The sequence below is a fragment of the Cupressus sempervirens genome, chromosome 10 (assembly GCF_028749045.1).
Source record: "Cupressus sempervirens isolate cs-2001-9-10 chromosome 10, ASM2874904v1, whole genome shotgun sequence".
Classification (NCBI taxonomy): Eukaryota; Viridiplantae; Streptophyta; class Pinopsida; order Cupressales; family Cupressaceae; genus Cupressus; species Cupressus sempervirens.
The window spans coordinates 721136919-721145739 of record NC_143127.1 but is presented as its reverse complement, the minus strand read 5'-3'; positions in this window follow the sequence as shown (position 1 = coordinate 721145739).

Sequence of the window (8821 nt, the reverse complement as noted above, 5' to 3'; positions counted from 1 at the left end):
ATATTGGGCATATTCCTTGGTTTAGGAATGATTTATGAGTTTGATCTTCTTCTGAGAGGCTTACATCCATGATTAGTTATATGGTATGGTTTGGGTGTTGTTGAGGTTTCTTGGTTGGGGTTTTAAGGAGGAGATCATACTTGCATAGTTTACATCTAGAGGTGTGTGTAGAAGGACACGATACATGATATGATTTGCATGGTTTCTCTTTGGTATTGGTTATCGTATTGGATGTTCAACTTTGCTTACATTGGAATTGAGATTGGTTGGAGATTGTGCTTACTAGTTTGTGCTCATGTATGTCATGTGAGAGATGACATGGTTATTTCTTTATCTCTTTCCTTTGTTGGTTGTGGAGAGCTTGGGATACAATTGCAAACTTGTTATGAGATTTTTTCTTGTAGGTTATTGGTTAATGTATTGTGGATGTCCTTGAGACTACATGGATTCACTTCTTTGAGATGTTATGAGTGGATTGGTTATAGATTTGACCTTATCTTTTGTAGTGGTAGCTTCTTGGTATATATGTGGTAGGTATTGCTCTTGAGGCAGTGATTGAAGGTTATAGATTGGATATGTTGATAATATGAGATTCACTTGGTATACCTTTGGAGGTATGGATAGTTGGATGGGTTTGACACTTGCCGTGGGTGCTATTTCAGCTATGGATATTTTGAAAATTATGGATGCATGTGATTACCTTTGGATTAGGCGTTTGTGCTTGGCATTTCAGTTGGTACAAGATTTTATGATCTTCTAATGTGACAAGTTGGGTGGCTTTCTCTTTGGATGGCTTCTATGTATGTCCAGTGGTAATGGCATAATAGGAGGTGGCTTCATTCATGTTTGAGATGCTGGATATTTTGATTTTGTTGCAGGTACCAGGATGGAGCACTTGGTGTACTTTGATCTATGATGGTGGATGTGCTAAGAGAGATTGTTCCATTGTTCATTTCTGTGGCTATGGATTGACCCTATGCAATGTATACAACAAGTGGGAGATTGTTGAGGTTATGGGTGTTGCACACATTGCATGATATTGCTTAAATTTTAATATTTTATTTTACTATGTAATGTTGTATCTAGGAGCACCTAGATGGATGTGTAACATGTAAAAATTCCCATGGGATATACTTGATGAGTTTTATTGTAACATTGTGATAATATTTCATGTAATTATTTAATATTGGAGAAAAGAATTAAAATTTCAATATTAAATGTGCGTTCAGTGGGTTAGGTAGCACATGGTTTATGTAATACCACTTAGTGATTTTGTGGGACTTGCTACTATATAAGAAACCACAAAGGTAGTTGTTGATGTGAAAAGGAGCAGAAGACAAAAGGAAAAAAGGAAAGAGTCGAGCAGGACAAGGCTTGACAGGTTAGCCAAGGGGGCATTTGTGAAGGTTGGAAGCATGGCATGGAATGTGTGGATTCATGCTTGTTCACATGGATTGCTTGATTGTGGTTATGGATTTGAAAGCTTCCATGGTTGTATTGCAATGGTGTTTTTGTTGAATAATACATAGTGATGGATGCTTTTGGAGGATAATTTTTTTCCCTCAATGAGGGTTTTCCAAGGTATATCTTGTGTCACATTTTTTTGGGTATGGTGTCTAATCTCTTGCATGTGGATTTTAATTACATATTTATTCCAGATCTATTATGGGTTATGTGGAAATAGTTATATTCTTCATTGCAAGTTTCCTTACATATGAGAATTTGATAAATGTGAGTAAGTGATGAAAGGGATCATTGTGATTTCTTGGTCAGAGAAAGGGATCAAAATACTACAACAATGGACTGCTTAATCCAGGATTGGACATCCTGAGTGTTTCTAACCCATCTCATTTGGACTCATTTAATTTATTGACCAGGGACGTAAACTTGAAATGATGTCTGCAAAGTATATGCTACAAACTTCTCTCAACTTAAGAATTATTCTATGGAAATTCAAATGATTATGCTATAGGAAATTTATGCTAAAGCTAAGAATCAAATCTATTTTAACAAAGCATGAAAATACAGCTAATAACTACTTCAATTACCTATGTTGTAGGAACAATCCACTAATTCCGCTATCAATGGCTACAAGAACATCAAAGTCTACTCTAGTTCTACGAACTGAAGGTAAATCTTATGCTAATTAATTAGTTCACTCCCTATGTAAGCCTTTATAGAGAAGTGAAGTAGAACTATTCAAAGATGAAAACTTGAAATGAACTTTTTATTCATAGCAACAGTAAACATACATACTGATAAAAAAAAAGATTACATTTAGTACTCAAAAACTTAGAAAACTTCTTCCTTCTACTAAAAACCCCTAATTAATTATTATCTCTGGAACACAAACTTCTAGTTATTTGAGCACAAACTAGGAACACAATTCCTAGATTTTAGACTCCATCAACTACCAAAAAAATGGACAACATTGAATATTACAAGAGATGCATTAACTTTGGTGCCAAATGGAACATGAATTTAGGAGCTCACAACCCCTAGATTTCTCGCTTTAACTCCTGCTTTCTTGAAAATAGGTACCGGCTGTTATGGACGAAACGATTGGTGATGTGGAAGGTCATTAATAAAATTTACCACCATTTGCTTGGGCTGCTGACTCTGCTTAGCTGAGTTGACTTCACCTTTGAATTTGCAAAATTAGTGCCTCCAAAGTAATAACATACATCAAGACTAATTCAAAATATGTCATCTAAATTAGTTTACCCTATGTCACATTGCTATAGGAGAAATACCCAACCTAGATAAGGAAGAAAAAAATCATTCTCACTATTTTGTAATCAAATGACATATCATTTCATAGCATATTCATTTTAGTCTTAGAAAGTAATTATGCACACATTTGTCTAAAATTATCATAAACATCATGTTCTTAAACATCAAAGTTTTTAGAAAGTTTGCAAATTCAACTGAATATGAAATGATAAAATAGACCATATTCTAGTCTCATCATTCCCCCCAATTGAAAGTTTGACTTGTCCTCAACAAAACATGAAATTTTTGACCTTCGCAACCATCCTAAAATCTAAGGGAACACTATGTACTTTACCTCCTATAGCATAGTTCCAATAAAACCTTTTACTCTTCCTATACCATTCCCATTTGCGGAGCTCTTTTGTCATATCAAATTTCTCTAAATCTTGCTTATTAGCAAGCAATTCGGGCAATAGCAATGGAGGCTGAAAAGTTAAAGGGATCCAATCACTTTTCCTTTCTTCCCCTAGCTTAATGTACCAGGGTGCTCACCAAGTATCCATGATAAGATTCAACGAAGAATGAGGTTCCTTCTTCTGTAGGTCTTCACTCAATCCTATCGAGCGCCATTGATTTCCCTGCTTTTCTACAAGAAGTTCTGTTTCTGCCATAGCTTTATATTCTTGATAAGCTTCCTCCCTTAAAGGAGAAATAATCTGGTTTTCAAATTTCAATTGAGAAAATTTCAACCAATCATAGTACATTGTTCTAGAATCCTTGGCTTCAGGCCTAAGAAAAAATGGAATCTCATACTCTAATTCTCTGTACTGGAGGGCCCAATTTTCTTTGCTAACTTCATTTTCAATCCAAGACATCAATGCCATGAGTTGAATATCACCCACATAAAGTAGAGAGTTCCAATCTCTGCTATCAAGGACTACTAAATTATCTAAAAAGAGTTCACAGAGTAAATTTTGGATGGCTAAAGGGGCAGTATGAAAAGCTTGGAAGAATTCCTGAGGAGTATTCAATGTTAAACCTTTATCTTGCATTACACAGGTCATTTGATAATTGACAGATTGTTCTTTCAAAAAGAGAGCATAAAAAAAAGGAGAGTGAAAAGACATCAATTCAAGAATCATGGTAGTAACTTTTGTAAACTTACCACTTAATTGTTCAATCTCTGCATCCTTTTCAATCAAATCTTGAGTTTGATTGAAGATGGTTTTGTCGAGGCTCTCTCTCTATTTTCTGTTCTTCCCTCTCCTAAATTAACTAATTAGATAACTATAAAATAATGCTTAACAATGAAATAGTGGAACCATGATGGTAAGTAACATGTGACACTGGTGAACGACCAAGAGGAACAACTTGCTGAGCTACAGAGCCTAAAGCATCAAGTCCTTGCGAAAGAATCTGTTCAGCAACAACATTAACTATTTCCAAATTTATTCCAATATCTTTTTCATGAAATTCTCTCCTTTGAAGAATAAGAGGAGAGTCTACAACTCTTACATATACACTGTCATCATTGTCAAAATCTATGGAAATGATGGGCGGTTGGACAGAGGATGTTCCTGCTACTGCAAGCACACATTCTGCACTTTCTTCGTTTGAACCATCTTCAATGATGATCTTATCCTTGTTAGAAGAAGAGGATTGCTCTTTTTCAATAGCTACATTTTCAGACATAGGGGATTGAAAAGACACAGTCTCATCGAGTTTTATAGACGATTGGCTCCTTTGAGTTCTACACTTGAGGGGTACTTCTACTACCTTTGAAGCTGCAGGATGTTCTGAAGATGTTTCCTACACATTCCCTTTCTTCTTCTTATAAACCCTAGGATTGCAAGAGATCCGGTATTTGGGGAAAATTTAATTTTCCTTTTACCCTTATTAGATGTTGGACCCGACCTATAGGTAGAAGCTATAGGAGTGAAAATTGGGGTTCTTTGTAACCTCTTGGGTCTGGACAAGGAAGATCCTAGTGTTGGGTTTACAGAATTTTGCTAAGATTCTCTTTCCTCTTCAATTTGCTTTATAGGTTGCCTCACAAGGTTTTGCACATTGTTTGAAATAAAATCATCCCAAGATATCCCAAGTTGTTCCTTGAGGGATTTTTTGATGATGAGCTTAATAAAACAATGGTGTGAAACATCTTTCGGGGTTTCTTTTTGCACTACAATGACTCTTTTTAACAAAATGTGATACATAAAATGAGGAACATTCAAAGGGCAATCATCATGTCTTAGGCAGCTCAAAACTTTGAAATGTGTGGCATGCAAATATGAATGTCTCCGCTCACAAGTAAAATATCTCACAATATAGATAGCACATTGGTTAAATGGTTCTAGTAAAGATTGTAGATTGCACCTTGTTTCCAGTCTATTTGAAGTCATGGGTTTGTGTGCACTGTAAATTGGGCTTTGGCCGACACTAGGTCTAATGCATTTGAAAACTCCTCTCCTATTAGAGGAAATTTCATTATCTTAGTTGCAATTTTAGGTGAAAATGGAACCCTTGTTCCTCTAATTGTAGCAAAACCATCCCTCATTGTCTGCAAAAATTCTAAGGTAAGCTCCTCATCCCATACAAACATTTTGAACATGTAATTTGTCCACCCCCTGGCTTGAAATATAGGTATGAAAATTGGGCTCCCAACAATGTTGTATGGTTAGCTGGTTCTCTTCTTTTCAAATCACCCCCCATTGTTCCTCTAGAGTGATTATAGGAGTAATTTCAAAAATGGAAAAGCTTGGAACAAGACGAGAAGACAAGTGATAGTACTTGTTTTAAGTAACTGATATTTTAGCATTTAGGATCACTTAATTCTACATTAAGTACCTTAGCTGGAACTTGTACTTACCAATTTGCAAAAACGTGCAACATAAAGGTAACTGTCACATCACATCATTCTTTTTATCATGTGGTGGCATATAAAGAATAGCATTAACATTTAATGATCACAAAAAAAAAATGAATAAAATATAATACCCCTCCCCCCAACTAAATTAGGCAATAGCTCCTGCAATTGCAGGTGACAAAGGTAACTAAAAATAGAATAACACATTAAGATTTTTTTAAAATTTGAGTATGTGTAAAAACCTTGTAATTCGTGTTGTCAGATAATACCATCGTGTAAGTTGATGAAGAATGAGGTGAGGTGGAAGACGAGAAAAAGTGGAGTGACGTGGAATTATTGCGAAGAAAATACTTTCACTAAGAAAGCAGTTTATTATGATGAGTGAAATTCTCTTAAAGAGAGGATGACAAATGAGTGGGAAACTCATTTGCAGTTGCTACAAGAATTATAGGATCAATAGATGGCTGGAATTGCTACAGGAACTCTTCATTACTAGATGGCTTATGATATAGTTTTAAGTAGTACCCATTAACAAATAGTTTAAAGCAAATAGGATCAATGGTAGAGAGCTACACTACACCATTCTCAAACATAGAAATGATTTTATATGGTCCAAGCCAATGCATTTGGAATTTTCCCAGAGTTTTCTAATAACGAGAATCATATAGCAGGGCCCAGTCTCCAATAGAAAACTTCTTATCGCAGATGAACTTATCATGCCATTTCTTTTGTGACTGTTGAATTATCTTAGTATTATGCAAGGCAGATTTGCGATATTCATCAAGGGCATTCAGCTACAATAACCTATCTTCTTGAGCCTTTGAAACATCAACATCCAATTCCAAATTAGTTTTTAAAGTCTTGTGCTCAAATTCTATAGGCATCGAAGTAGATTTACCATAAAGTAAATTCTATAAGCATGGAAGAAAATTTACCATAAAGTAATTCAAACGGGGTAAATCTAGTGGTGCTCTTTCATGTAGTCTTGTAAGCCCAAATTTCTTTAGGAAGCCGGGTAACCTAGTCCTGTTTGTGAATAACAACTGTCATGGTGAGGATTGATTCTATCTCCCTATTTGTGATTTCTACCTAACCATTAGCTTGAGGATGGTATGGGACAGATGTACCATGATGGATCATGTACTTCTTCATGAGTTTTGCAATTAGATTGGATGTGAATTGAGCCCCTTGATCTATGAAAATTTCTATAGGTACTCCAAATTTGGTGAATATGCATTCATATAGAAAATCTTCTACTTTGTGATCTCTGACATGTGTCATAGATTGTGCTTCAACACATCTAGTTGTATAATCAGTGCATACTAAGATGTATGATTTTCCATGAGAAGAGGGTTCTATTGGACTGACAAAGTCAAATATACCCCACTTGTCAAAAGGTGTGTGACCACCACCTATGGCTGTGGCATTTCATCAGATTTAGTGGGCCTTCCCATGCATTGGCATTGATTACATCACCTTATATACCTTGTTGCATCTTTGTGGAGAGTAGGCCAGTAGTATCCAGTTGTCAAAATCTTGTAGGTTGTTCTCTTTGTTGCAAAATAACCCCCACATGGTTCATCATGACATGCCCACAAGATGTGATAGGTTTCATCTTCCCTCACACACCAATGAGTTACTTGATCTGGTCCAATTTAGAACATCAACCCAGCTATCCATGAGAAATTGAAACTCTTTTTCACCAAGAGACGACACTACTTGGGTGAAAAGTGTGGTGGTGTTCTCCTTGTAGCAAGGTAATTTTCTATGTCTACTAACCATGGGTTATAACTTTCTATTGAAAATAGATGCTCATCAGGGAAGCTATCATCTATGGCTACAGGATCATCAAGTACTTGAAGTCATGATAGAAAATTTGCCTCTACATTGGCTCAACCTAGTTTATCTATTATCTTCATATTAAACTCCTGCATGAGGAGTAGCCAATGTGCTAATCTACCAAAAATAATAGGTTTGTTCATCAAATATTTTACAGCAGAGTGATTAGTGTAGAAAAAAACCTCATAGCTTGTGATATAATGCTAAAATTTGTTAAGTGCATACACAACAACAAACAATTCTTTTTTAGTGAAAGTATAATTTAGCTTAGCACCTTGCAAATTCATACTAATATAGTAAATGACATGCTCAACAATACCTTCTTTTTTTCCCAGAACTACTCCTAAAGCAATATCAGATGCATCAATATGAGTGTGAAAAGGTAGCTTCCAATTAGGCCCTCTAAGAATAGGTGTTGTAGTCAAAACATCCTTCAATTGTTGGAATGTTGCTTCATAGTCTTTAGTCCACTCAAATTCAACTATCTACTTGAGTAAGTTGTACAAGTGGGTAGCAAGCTTACTGAAGTCTTTGATGAACCTCCTATAGTAACCGACATGTCCAAGAAAGCTTCTAACATCTGTTTGCTTGGTTAGTGTTGGTAGATTAGTAATTACAACAATCTTTGCAAGGTCCACTTGAATTCCACAAGAGGAAAGGTAGTGGCCAAGAACAACTCCTTCTTCCATCATGAAATAACACTTCTCATTATTAAGAGAAAGGTTGTATTCTTGACACCTTTTTAGCAACTTCTCCAAGTTGGCATGAGCTTGTTCAAATGTGTCACCATAAGTGGTGAAATCATCCATATAAATTTCAACACAATTAGCAGCTATGTCAAAAAATATGCTAAGTACTGCTCATTGAAAAGTTGCAGGTGCATTACATAATCCAAATGGTAAGATAGAGTAAACAAATTTTCCCCATGGATAGGTGAACATTGTCTTATCCTAATCTTCTGGAGAGATCTGGATTTGATTATATCCACTAAAACCATCTAAAAAATGAAAAATATCTCCCTAGTAGGTTATCCAATACTTGATCAATAAATGACAAAGGAAAGTGATCCTTTTTAGTGGCTTTATTAAGCTGCCTATAGTCTACACATACTCTCCATTTTCCTTTCTTCTTTGGAACAATAACTAGAGGTGAAACTCACTAGCTATTAGAAATAGGATAGATAAATCTATCGCTAAGAAGTTTTTGTAACTCTACTTTGATTATATCTTTTAAAGTTGGGTTTACTCTCCTTTGGGGTTGTCTCACTGGCTTACATTCTAAGTTAATAAATATCCTATGTGTACAAAGGCTAGGATCTAAGCCCTTCATGTTAGTATAGTCCAATGCAAAGGCTTGCTGACTATCTTGCAATAGTTTAATGGGACTTGTCATCTGAGATGCAGTAAG